Raw genomic sequence first — 13,986 nt, 5'->3', positions numbered from 1 at the left:
TTGAAGATATTAAAAGTTTGTGTTAGCTGCACAGAACAATAGTTGCACCTTAAATAGCCCATTACATGGAGTTTTAAATCTAATTATTAAAGGCATGCTATACATAATGCTTCTCGTGTCCCTTTCAAAATATCTCAGTGTGTTGCAGTCTTTGAAATGCTGACATTGTGGTAAAAGAGGAGACAGCTCCTGGAAACACTGTGGAGTTGTCCAGCACAGAAACTAGCTTTTCAGGCCACTGAGTCCACACCAGCCATCAAGCAGCCACTACCACTAATCGTATTTAATTCTCCCAACATTCCCATCCACTCCTCTCCAGATTCAAGGGGCAAGTTGTAGTGGTCAACTAGCTTACCAACTTGCACGTGTGTGGGAAGTGGGAGCACTGGGAGGAAATCCATGTATTCAGAGGGAGAACATGCAAACACCACACAGAGAGCACCTAAGAGGATTGAACCTTGGCATCGGATCACTGCGCCACCCTATTGTGCCTCTGTGCTGTTTGTGGAGAAGGATTTGAATCAGCAGTCTTTCAATCCTTGATCATGAGTGCCATCGACTGAGGTGAACAGCAGCTTTCTCTGGGGGAACACAGCAAACCACAAAATGGATCTTTTCCACGTTGGAAACCTGAACCGAAGTGCTGAGCAGCAAAGTGAATCCATTCCCAGACAAGAGCTGGCATCTCCATGAATAAATATTCCATTGAAGCTTTGTCACATTTGCTAATATTGGAAGGACAACATGAGACTGGATGCTTATCACTGCTTAAATTTATCACCATGTGACGTAACTGACCTTCAGTTGCTCTGTAAATAAGAGAAAGAAAGTAACTGACTTCCTCCATAAAATAGAGGTCCTTTATGGAATTCAGAACATGCTGGAGGTTGGAACATATAATATTTTGGGGATTAGACTTCCTCAGCAGGCTCTTTATTATAAAAGGAAAAATCTTTCACCCTTTGTTATAAAAGAAATATATTTCCAGGTCCTTTATAGTCTACGTGGGCAATAACATCTCCTCCTCACTGATAATCAACACTTGTGCTTCTCAAGGAGACGTGCTTACCCCACTGCTCTTTTCTCTCTACACCCACGACTGTGTGGCTGTGCACAGCTCAAATGCCATCAATAAATTTGTTGATGACGCACCTATTGTTGGTAGAACTTCAGATGCCTATGAGGAGAAGTACAGGAGTGAGGTAGATCAGCCGGTTGAGTGGTACCAAAACAACAACCTCGCACCCAATGTCAGTAGGACCGAGCGATTTATTATGGGGCAAATCAAGGGAACACACCACAGCATTCATTGAGGGATCAGCAGAGCCGTTTCAAGTTCCTTGGTTTCAATATCTCTGAAGATCGATCCTGGACCCAACATTCTAACTGGATGTATCACTGTCTGGTTTGGAGGGGCCAGTGCACAAGATCTGAAAAAGCTGCAAACTCAGCCTGCTCCATCATCGGTACCAGACTCCTCAGCACTGAGGACATCTTCAAAAGGTGATGCCTTAAAAAGGCAGCATCCGCCATTAACAACCGCCATCACCCAAGGCATACCCTCTTCTCATTGCTACCATCAAGGAGGAGGTACAGAAGCCTGAAGACAAATACTCAATGTTTTAGGAACAGCTTCTTCCCCACCGCCGTCAGATTTCTGAATGGACAATGAACCCATGCACACTACCTCACTTGATTTTTTTGCTCTCCTTTTGCAATACTTATTTAATTTATATATATATATATATATTCCTTACTATAATTTATAGTTTTTAATATATATATTGCAAAGTACTGCTGCTGTAAAACAACTTACTTCGCAACGTATGCCCATGATATTAAACCTGATTCTGATTCTGCTTCGAAAGCAGCAAGTGAGAAAAGCCACTAAACTGAAGAGTAGTTATGTAAGTATTTCTTGTTCAGACAGAGCAATAAAATCTTAATAGGTTGACAGATTTGAGAAGAGCAGTCCTTTTTAACCAGGGTGAATTGGCACAAGGTGTGGCGTGGCCATGATGAGTCTAAATGACTTATTTCATAAACAACACAAGATATCTATCAAGTCTTAAAAATACACTTGTTTTTTGTCAAATACCTTTAAAAGCTGGAAGTGAAAAGTCCACCATCCAGGGATGTTGCTGAAGACTGGGAGTATCGCTGATTCTCTAGGCTGCGGGACAGTAAAGGTTTCAACTTCGAAAATCGGCAGCAACCAGAAAAGTTACTTGTAATTATCAAGTGCTGAAGAAGGACAGATTCCCACCAGCTGCTGCTGTCAGCTTCAGTGCTGTTTCTCTCCTTACAGTGGTATCTGGTAAGTTTCCAGCTGGAACCAGTCTTTAGTTTAGTCCAGAGTGCTAGCACTTGGCTCATTTGATATATTAAGTAATGATTCTCACTCCCAATGCTTAATGCTCTTTTGCCTCCTGCATTCCTGTCAAAAAGGTTAAAGCTTAAATTCTGAGCGACGGGTCACCAAGCTGTTCCAAACTGACACAGAATTCTGCCTAAATGTCTTTTCTTTTCTGTTGTGGGATTCTTAAAGACTTCTGGCATGAAGTGGGGATCCATAAACACAAGAAAATCTGCAGATGCTGGAAATTCAAAGCAACGCACACAAAATGCTGGAGGAACTCAGCAGGTCAGGCAGTATCTATGGAAATGTTTAAATAGTCAACGTTTCAGGCCGAAACCCTTCATCAGGACTGGAAAGGAAGGGGGAGGATGCCAGAATAAAAAGGTGGGGGAAGGGGATGGAGGATAGCTGGAAGGTGGTTGGTGACGCCAGGTGAGCTGGAAAGATAAAGGCCTGGAGTGGAAGGAATCTGATAGGAGAGGTGAGTAGACCATAGGAGAAAGGGAAGGAGAAGGGGACCCAGGGGGAGGTGATAGGCAGGTGGTTGTTACATTTATTACAAATGGGGATATTTTTAGAGTTTGTTCTTTTCCTTGACTCAGTAACCCAAGGAGGATTCAAATGTTTGCCCACTGCATCGTACGTTTATGGAATCCGTTGAGCTGAACATGAGATTGTGGAGGAGAACAAGTAACAGACTCTAAACAATCAATGTGCTTCTACACATTATTAGATGCTGATGTCTATCATGGGAAAAGCTGATTTTACCACACACCAGCACATTGATGTAGCTTTTATACCTGACCTCACAGAGCTGCACATAAATTCAACATCAGGAATAACAGTCTCATTGCTTTGTAAACCAATAAACAACTACTATTGAGCTAATTGTTAGTCACGTTCTTCTATCAGCAGCTACAAATCTATAAAAGTTTCAGACTTTCCATTGTGTTTCAAATGGCAGAAGTCTGAAGAGAGGAGTGTGACTGACGCAGATTTCGAGGATCATAGGCAAACCCAGCTGCCCCTGAACTACGTACTTTCCTTGGCCGAATCAGGAAGTGAGGAAAGGAGCTGCAGGACAAGTAAAGCTGCCAGAAGAGAGAGGAAGAGGAGGAGAAGTTCTCCAGGAAGGAGTCCATATTCTCCATGTTGTTCAGGAACAATTCTCCAAACAGAGCCTCAGCAAAGAACAATGTGTGGAACATCTGTTTTTCAATAAAAATTATATTGCATTCCAGACTTTGGGGCTTGAACCTTGACATTAAGTCCCATGGTTATCTACTCATGGTGCCTTCTCATTGTGTCGGCAAAGCTCCCTGATCCTTTGAGGACGTAGGACATCTTTCATACATTCTGCATCCACCACGGCCATCCTTACAGTGCTTGGAAACCACTGTCAGGCCTCTCTACAACCTTTCTCCTGTTAGAATCTGGCTGCAGGCGGTTGCTTCAATTATAGAGTTGTAGGATGGTATAAAACAATGCAGGGTAACTTTTACCATAACCAGCCTTCTGCTAATTCCACAATATGGTTAAGGCCGGCCTGACATAAATGCACTGAATTGAATAGGTCTTTCAAAACTGGGTCAACAAGACATTACAATCTCAGCAACAGTTTTTGTTGGTCATTAGAAGTAGCCTCCACCTACATCATTCCTTGTAATCAATGCAAAGCTTCACCCTTCCGGTACTCAACATTGATAAGGCAAAACTGAATCCACTGTAAGGGTAAATTGTGACCTTCAGAGTATTAACAGTCATCAAATAAACCCAGGTATTAAGATTCGTAGCAGTGCTCCAAATAATGTATTATTGACAATGGTTTGCAGTGCTGTGAAATCAATGAGTGTCTACTGAATGTGGGGCTGGTTAGGACAACAAAGTCAAAGCAACATGACTGCTCTGTATATTGTGGAAGCCTGTGCTTGACTTTCAGTGGGTCATCCCAGTCCTGGGCATTCTGCTCCTGTCTTTCTATTTATTGACATCAGACTGTATAACTCCTAAATTGGGACTAAATGACATTTGCAGCCTCTAGTTCTTGATCCATTTGATCACACCTGGATTTGGAGTCTATGTACACACCAAGGATGTGTTAAATTTGGATTCATTGACCCATTTGAACACTATCTACAGTGTAAATAATGTAGAATCCTGACACCACAAAATAATTGCAGCAAAAGACACCACCTGAACAATTCTGTGCATTGCTGCGACAGTAAAGCATTCTTTTACTGCAAACATTCTTAAACTGCAAAGATTATATTTGTAAGTCAACAAAACCAGAGCAAGGAGGGGACTTATTGTGCATTTGCTGATAAACTCATGTTACTGTACTTGAACAGAAGTGTGACACTGACTTTTGAATCAGCTCTAGTGACAGCATCAGAGCTCAGCATTTATTATTGCCTCTAAACAACAAGCAAGCCATTTTCAAGAATTCTTTACAATGCATGGAGGTAAGCACTGCCCCTTCAAAAAAACTCCACATATGCTGCATGCTGCAAGCACTGTATTTTTGCTTTCAGTTTATATTAATGAAAGCTTATACTATCTGCATCTCTAAGTTTATAACTGCCATGTCTTTTCAACTGAGCATTAGCAATTCCCAGTTATTGTTTTGCAGGTGTGTAAGGCCTTTGTGCGTGGGAGGGGTTGAGAGAGGTTGCTTTATTCATTTTTACTTTTTCACTTCTGTATCAACAGCAACAATTTCACGTATTTTAAACCATTGAGAAGGAAGAACAATAACATTGAAAACCAGGCTGTGAACCTTCAGTCAATACACTTAAAGGTAATGGCAATAATGAGTTAACTTCTGTGGCTCTTAAATGGTGACAGATAGTGTCTTGTACAGCTAGAAGCATGAAATAAAAGCATGGATGCTAGTTGGAGCTCTTCTGGAATCTTCAGCTATGTTGTTGAATTGTTCACTCCAGTTTCCTTGAGAAGGTGATGTTGCCATAACTTGTTGGGCTGTTGCAAAACGCATTTGAGTAATTCACTAGATCAGTTGTTTAGAAGTGTGAGTAGGAGTGCATTAATCCTCAATGAACAAGGCTGGCAGGCAAGGGGAGAGTTTTCTAATTGCTTGCGGGCATTTTCATTGAATGTGGACCGTGGAAAGTACTGCACAGGAACAAGCCCTTTGGGCCTCACTGTCCAGGACAGATACAGATGGAATAAGGCCTGCAGCACTTCACGAGCTGCTCACCCAGCCTGCCCCATCTGCAATCCCCACCAGAACCCGTAGCACCAGAGTGGGAATAAATCATCCTCAATCCTGAGGAAACTCTTAGGAAGAAATAAGAACAGATTCCTAGCTCTGCGATATAACTGCTGAATCTTCAGTAATTGGCAGACACAACCATTGATGCTCATTACAACGCATTTATCAATTTTAAGTGATAGAAAGCTAAGACATAAACTCTGTTACAATATAATAAAAGTACTGAGTCAGTAAAAGTTGGCCAAGCTGGTGAGGAAATAAGCTTCCTTATTCCCTTTGGGATTTAAGAACAGCTGAAGATATTGTCAAGTGCTGATAATTCAGACCAACAAAGGTAAGAGTAACTGATGCTGACAGAGGGGATTTAGAATGAAGTGCATCATTTATAGTAAGGTCACCAGTGTTGAGATGAGGCCTGTGCATGACAAGTCGGAAATTAACAAAGAAACATCAAATATTAGTGTATTGACCTTAAACAAGAACTTATATTCACCAGAAGACTAACAATGTGCTTCAAACAAGAGCAAATTAACATTAAGGTTCAGATAAATGGATTAAAGGAGAAAGTAACAAAATATCCAGATAATTTATACCCTGATGGCTTCAAACTAAACATGATCAAACTTTTTAAAAGAATGGTATCACTTTAAGACACCAGCAGTTATTCACTTCCATTAGTATCTTGTCTAGGTTTTTCTTTTTGCATTTAAATGGAATTATGCAGTAAAAACTAAACACACTAGATCAAACGCATACATGAATCTGTGCACTTTGCTCCTGATACAGGAGGAAATTTACTGTAAGTTCATGCTACCTGGCGGTTGGTTGATTATCTCCACCGTGAACTCTACAGTTTGGACATTTAACTTCCCAGCAAGAAACAAAATGCACCTTATAGTTATTATTCAAAGTTAGTCAGCAATCCTGGTAGCTCTAAAAGGAGGTGCATTATTGTTAATCAGCTGTTGGGTTTTGTTCAGGAAGAGGAACTGAAGAATGGGACTGTGTACAAGTGAGATGCAAGGTCTTCCAACACAGCACTGAAGGCTTAGGTGTAGGAGGTAGAGTAGAGGACACATGGACAGGAGATGGAAGTTCTCCAGGCAAACTCTCAAAAGAGTAAGTAGACCAGAATGCTCTGGAATTCAGTACCAGGAACCAAGCTGCAAAGGATCTGGATGTGGTGTCACATAAAGTTCAATATCCTTGCATAAGCAGTTAAGGTCAGTAAATGCATCTTCAAATCTCCATTCCCACCGACAGCATCCCCAGCCTCAAACACAACTCAATTCCTCACATCCCCATGAATGGGCCCTATCAATCACACTTGTACTTTGTATTTCTACACTCTGTGACTCCACAGCAATCCAGATTTCATGAGTTACACATATTATAAGCTGCACAAATATGACAGATACCACCCAAGCTCAATACAATTTGTCCCCTTGTCAGAGTGGTGGGCAGGCAACTGAAGGCTGCAGGTAGACATTCTCATTTTCATAATGAAGATGGTGTTTGCTATCTATGGAGCAATGAGACTGAAATAATGGGCAATGTAGCATGTTGTCTGAATTAAGGTTAATTATGTTGTGCACATTAATATGATTAGGAATGTAGCTGGGCTTTCATTTTGTAAATCTTGTTTGTAATATCAGTGAAAGGCTAACATCCATTTCCTGCAAACATTACAAGAAGCTTAATTCTAAACTCTGACATTTTGGTAAAGGTCACCACTGACTCTACAAACCGTATGTTGGTGATTTTCAAGGAACAGTGTCAGGGCTGAATTTTTTTGCACTGAATGGGTAACAATAATGTCGCGCATGATGGATGAGGTCAATATGTGCCTGACACCTTGTTTAACCAATGTGAATTAAATCAATAACTGGTTAATTTATACCATCAATCCCTTTCAGGCATGTTGAACCCATTCACTGCATAAAGCTGTTTCTTTGTGTTAAGCATTTCTGTAATATCATTTATATTTAACCTAACGATCTTACAAAGCCAGGTTGAGGACTGCATGTGCAATCATTTCTGATGCTCAGATTCCTCTTTGACAGAATACTATAGCTCATTCTGATGAGAGGGAAGGAGGGAGAGAGAAAGAGAGAGAGCACCACTGACACATTTATTTATTGAGGTTAAGTGCAGAATAGGCCTTTCCGGCTCTTTGAGTTGTGCCGCCCAGCAACCCTTGATTTAACCCCAGCCAAATGACGAAACACTTTACCATGACCAATTAACCTACTAACCAGTACATTTTTGAACTGTGGGAGGAAACTGCAGCACCCAGAGGAAGCCCATGCGATCATGGGCAGAACGTACAACTCCTTACAGATGGCGGTGGATTAATGCTGCTGCTACATAACCCACCGTCAACATTCACAATTCACCAGAAAGTTCACAATTGGACAGAAACTCGGAAGTAGCAGCTGCATAAATCTTGTGACTGCAAGAGCAGGTCAGGTGCGGGGTGTCCTGCATTGAGTGCTTCACCGCTTGACATCCCAAAACCTCCCAACCATCTAGAAAGCACAAGTCAGGAACATAATAGAATACACTTCACTTGTCTGCATTTGTATAGCACAAACAATTCTGAAGAAGCCCAGTTTCTTTGAAACTGCTGCAATGTAAAGCCCTAAGGTCAGGTCAAGTTTAGAGTTCCCAGATGTGGTGTCCAGTAAATTGTGACCTTTTAGATTATCTGCTGATTATACACATTCTTCTACTCTGTCTTGTATTTTTTTTTGGGATAACCAGTTAACAAACAAGGGGCACTCAGGGAAATAAAAACTGGGAGAAATCGATTTTAACAATTTGTTAGAGTAGTTGTCACATCAATTGCTCTATTAACATAAAACCCATGCAGTTCTCAAGGGCATTTCCCTGCCAAAATTATAGCTCCTGCAATTTTGTTTCCACAAATCTTGGACTGTAGATCTCAGACTCTATCCTGAGCAGCCACAAACCAGCAGCATGTTTTCAGTGTACTTTAAGCCCCATGCTGTGAATGGTCTTTAAGGCACTATGCACATGGTCTCATCACTCTAATGAGATTACAGCATGTACCTTAACTGTGTGTTGCTGTACTAAGTATTATGAGACCTCACCATGATGTGTGAAATTAACAGATGTTGAGATCCAAGTGAGAATCCTTTGCAGCACATACAGAGTGCTGGAGGAACTCAGCAGGCCAGGCACCATCTTTGGAAAAGAGTAAACAGTTGACGTTTTGGGCTGGGACCCTTCATCAGGACTTCCAGCAACTTAGACTTTTTCTTGTTTGTGAGGATCCTTAAACTCCTGGCTCATTGCATCGGAATTTGTTTCTTGTTTCCTTGGGGAAATTACATGAAGCTGCCCAAGTTAATGATGTAATTCTCCGCACAAACGATGCCAGGAAAACATGAGATGTGCCAGGGTGAACTATGCTCAGAATCACCTGCTCCATTTCCATGGTGACTGGCATTTTGACTGCAAATGTTTGCTACGAACTTAAAACAGAAATAAAGCTCTTCCATTCATAACAAATAGATGTACAAAATCCAATTTCTTTGCTATTGCCTCTTTTAGTATGAAGTTCTAAGGCAATAGAATATTTAAAAGTTTTATTTGAGGCCACACACTATTTGATGTACTAATTACAGAAATTTGAAGTTCCTTAGTAATTAAAGGGTCCAGAACAATGGGCCATAACCTTAACAACAGAGCTATATCGTAGGATGAAGTGCTGGGATGCAGTTTGTCACACAATTAGTACTGTTGACCTGGAATTTACTCCGCTAATAATCTGCTGAGTTTTAATCAATTGCAAACTTTGCAGCTGAGATGAGAAATGTATACCAGGGAAGGTGGGTGAAATTAAGGTACAGGTTAGCCATGGTATAACTGCATGACAATTGAGGGACCGAATGGCTTGCTCTCATTCATACCTGCCTATGTTCAGTTCGATGTAGTTTTTTAAAGTGACCTCAGGCTGCTGGGACTGTCACCTGCATGAGGACCTCTGAGATTCTAAGAGAAGACATTAAGAGCGATTAAGAGCGATCATTAATTGGGATCACACCAGCAGCTTCGTCCAGTGCACAATTCTGAGGTGTGGGCAGGGAACAATTTCTGCAAAGCTGGTAGAGGGCTTGTTTCTCTCTTCATTGCTAGAGCACTCGGCCTGAAAAGTGAGGAGGTGGGAAGTATGGGTACAATGGGTGGGAGACTTGTCCTACACGAGTCATCCTGTCTTAGAAATCCCACTCAAGATTGTCACGGAGAAGAGCACATTGGATGGAGGCGCGTCTCTGAAGAAAGTAACTGTTAGTAAATACGCAAGTCCTTGTATGGCTCTGAAGCATCAGACACTGTAAAGATGCTCAACTCAAATATCGAGGTTGTGGGACATAGAAATGCACACCCAAGGAGGAAAATGATGATGGTGCATTTATGACCATAAAGCTAGAAGACATAGAAGCAGAATTAGGCCATTCGGCCCATTCAGTCTGCTCCACTATTTCATCATGGCTGATCCATTTTCCTTCTCAAGGCCATTCTGCCGCCTTCTCCCTGACTAATCAAGAAATTAGCAACCTCTGCCTTAAGGATACCCAATGGCCTGGCCTCCACAGCTGCCTGTGGTAACAAATTCCACAGATTCACCACCATCTGGCTGAAGAAATTCCTCTTCATCTCCATACTAAATAGATGTCTCCCTGATCTGAGGTTGTGTCCTCTGGTCCTAGACTCCCCAACATCCTCTCCATGTCAATTCTGTCTAGGTCTTTAAACATTTGATAGGTTTCAATGAGATTCCCCCTTCATTCTTCTAAATTCCAGTGAGTGCAGGCCAGAGCCATCAAATCTCCTCATACAATAACTCTTTCATTCCTGGGATCATTCTCGTGAACCTCCTCTGAACCCTCTTCAATGTCAGCACATCCTGTCTTAGATAAGGGGCCCAAAACTGCTCTCAATACTCCAAGTGAGGCCTCACCAGTGCTTTATAAAGCCTTACTTAGCATTATATCCTTGTGTTTATATTCTAGTCTTCTTGAAATGAATGCTAACATTGCATTTGTCTTCCTCACCACAGACTCAACTTTTAGGGAATCCTGCACAAGGATTCCCAGTCTCTTCACACCTCGTATTTTTGAATCTTCTCCGATTGGAAAAATAGTCTAGGCTGAAGTGCCTTCTTCAAGATGGCGGCGCGACGCAGCGCGCAGCGGCAACTCCAGGAATGAATATCTGTTATCTGTAAGTAGGGGCCGTGTACAATCCTGATTTGATGGAGATGGACGTGAGAAGCACAGAGGAACATCTGGTGGAACTTTTGAGATGCCTGGTTCGCTGCCACTGCTACTTCGGGGTCGAAGCGCTCGGCAGAGATGGTGCTCAGTGTTGGAGGGCTGGTCGGAGGCTCGAAGTTTTTGGACGGACTCGGAGTTGGCTGTGGTCGGAGCTCCCAAAGTGCTGTATCGGCAAGCTGTGGCACTGGAGGTTCATGGCAGGAAGAGTTTTTCTTCCTTCTACCGTCTGCGTGAGATGATGGGCTGTCGGGACTTTGAGATTTTCTTTTAAACCGTGCCATGGACTGCTGTTTATCAATTACGGTATTGCTTTGCACTGTTGAAACTATGTGTTATAATTATGTGGTCTTTGTCAGTTAGTCTTTAATCAATTATGGTATTGTCTGCACCGTTGAAACTATATGTTAACTATAACTATATGTAACTATGTGGTTTTGTGTAGGTCTTGTAACTTTAGGTTTGTCTGATGGGTTTGTAGTTCCTTTCTGGGGAATGTGCTAAGACGGGAGCGCGATATCGATATGCAGCAGCCTCTCCGGACTCTGGATTGGGGATTACCAAACGTTATGTGGTTTTTCTTGTGTGGTCTGTTTTGTGCTTTTTCATGATATCATTCCGGAGAACGTTGTCTCATTTTTTAACTGCATTGTATTTGTGGTTTATAAATGACAATAAACTGAATCTGAATACACTTCCCAAAACTACATTCCATCTGCCACTTCATTGCCCATTCTTCTGACTGTCTAAGTCTTTCTGCAGTCTCTGTTTCCTCAATATTACTTGCCCTTCCACTATCTTCATATTGGCTGCAAACATGGCCACAAACCCATCAATTTTGACATTCATATATAAGGAGAAGTGGTCGCACTACTCCCCCTTTGCAGAACACTATTAGTCACTGGCAGCCAATCAGAAAAGGCTCCATTTATTTCAATCACAAGAGAAAATCTGTAGATGCTGGAAATCCAAGAAATTCCCTCAAAATGCTGGAGGAACTCATCAGGCCAGGCAGCATCCATGGTATGAGTAAGCAGTTGATGTCTCAGGCTAAGATCCTCCATCAGAACTGATCTCTAGATGTTCCCTGGCCTGCTGAATTCCTCCAGCATTTTGTGTGTGTCTCTTTATTCCCACTCTGCCTCCTGCCAATCAGCCTATGCTCTATTCATGCTAGTGTCTTTCCTGTAGTACTATGGGCTCTTATCTTGTTAGCAGCCTGATGTGTGGCATCTTGTCAAAGGCCTTCCGAAAATCCAAGTACACAGCATCCACTGGTTCCTCTTTGTCTATCCATCTTGTTATTTCCTCAAAGAATTCCGACAAATTTGTCAGGCAAGATTTTCCATCAAGGCAACTATACTGGCTCTGGCCTATTTTATTACGTGTCTCCAAGTGCCCTGAGACCACTTCCTTTAGAATTGACTCCAACCTCCTCCCAGCCACTGAGGTCAGTCCAGCTGGCCTATAATTTCCTTTCTTCCGCTTCTCTCCCTTCTTGAAGAGTGGAGTGACATTGCAATTTTCCAGTCCCCAGAACTATGCCAGAATTCTTGGAATAAAATTACTAATGTCCCACAATCACTTCGGCTACCTCTTCCAGAATCCTGTGATGTAGTCCATCTTGTCCACATAACTTACTTACATTCAGACCTAACAGCTTCTCAGCACCTTCTCTGTAGTAATAGCAATTACACTCACTTCTGCCTCCTGACACTCTTGAACTTCCGGCATACTACTAGTGTCTTCCACAGCAAAGATGGATCCAAAATGTTCATTCAATTCATCCACCATTTCCTTGTCCCCCATTATTATCTCTGTAGTGTCATTTTCCAGAAGTCTGATATCTACTCTCACCTCTCGTATACTCTTTGTACATCTGGAAAAAGCTTTTGGTATCCTCTTTGAGATCAGAATCAGGTTTAATATCACTGGCATATGATGTCAAATTTGTTACGGGTTAGCAGTACATTGCAATACAAAATAATAACAACTGAAAATCACAGTAAGAATTATATACAGTGGCATGCAAAAGTTTAGGCACCCCAGTCAAAATTTCTGTTACTGTGAATAGTGAAGTGAGTAGATGATGAACTGATCTCCAAAATGCATACATTTAAAGATGAAACATTCTTTTCAACATTTTAAGCAAGATTAGTGTATTATTTTTGTTTTGTACAATTTTAGAGTGAAAAAAAAGGAAAGGAGCACCATGCAAAAGTTTGGCACCCCAAGAGATTTGAGCTCTCAGATAACTTTTACCAAGGTCTCAGACCTTAATTAGCTTGTTAGGGCTATGGCTTGTTCACAATCATTGTTAGGAAAGGTCAGGTGATGCAAATTTCAAAGCTTTATAAATACCCTGACTCTTTAAACCTTGTCTCAACAATCAGCAGACAATCTGCCTAGCTGTCTGAAAATTAAAATAAATAATGCCCACAAAGTAGGAGAAGGCTATAAGAAGATAGAAAAGTGTTTTCAGGTAGCCATTTCCTCAGTTTGTAATGTATTTAAGAAATGGCAGTTAACAGGAACAGTGGAGGTCCAGTTGAGGTCTGGAAGACCAAGAAAACTTTCCGAGAGAACTGCTTGTAGGATTGCTAGAACGGCAAATCAAAACCCCCGTTTGACTGCAAAAGACCTTCAGGAAGATTTAGCAGACTCTGGAGTGGTGGTGCACTGTTTTGTGCAGTGACACCTGCACAAATATGACCTTCATGGAAGAGTCATCAGAAGAAACCCTCACCTGCGTCCTCACCAGAAAATTCAGCATCAGAAGTTTGCAAAGGAACATCTAAATAAGCCTGATGCATTTTGGCAATGAGTCCTGTGGACTGATGAAGTTAAAATAGAACTTTTTGGCCGCAATGAGTAAAGGTATGTTTGGAGAAAAAAGGGTGCAGAATTTCATGAAGAAAACACCTCTCCAACTGTTAAGCACAGGGGTGGATCGATCATGCTTTGGGCTTGTGTTGCAGCCAATGGCACGGGGAACATTGCACTGGCAGAGGGAAGAATGAATTCAATTAAATACCAGCAAATTCTGGAAGCAAACATCAAAACGTCTATAAAAAAGCTGAAGATGAAAAGAGGAT

General features: G+C 41.7%; 1 protein-coding gene across 6 annotated transcripts in view; it reads right to left on the bottom strand.

Annotated features, from left to right (window-relative positions):
- LOC140727862 (galactosylgalactosylxylosylprotein 3-beta-glucuronosyltransferase 1-like) overlaps nt 1-13,986 on the bottom strand; it is a 129,192-nt gene that overhangs the window by 64,413 nt on the left and 50,793 nt on the right. For 2 of the 6 annotated variants that reach the window (XM_073045721.1, XM_073045722.1), the window contains exon 1: nt 2,099-2,239. The exons of the other annotated variants lie outside the window; for them this stretch is intronic. The gene's annotated coding sequence lies outside the window, so the exon portion shown is untranslated. Of the gene's footprint in view, nt 1-2,098; nt 2,240-13,986 lie in introns of those variants that run through there. 6 annotated transcript variants of the gene reach the window in all.

This window comes from Hemitrygon akajei, chromosome 5 (genome assembly GCF_048418815.1).
Source record: "Hemitrygon akajei chromosome 5, sHemAka1.3, whole genome shotgun sequence".
In the NCBI taxonomy this organism is placed as follows: Eukaryota; Metazoa; Chordata; class Chondrichthyes; order Myliobatiformes; family Dasyatidae; genus Hemitrygon; species Hemitrygon akajei.
Note: the sequence above shows the minus strand (reverse complement) of the source record. Positions and strands in the feature narration are given on the sequence as shown.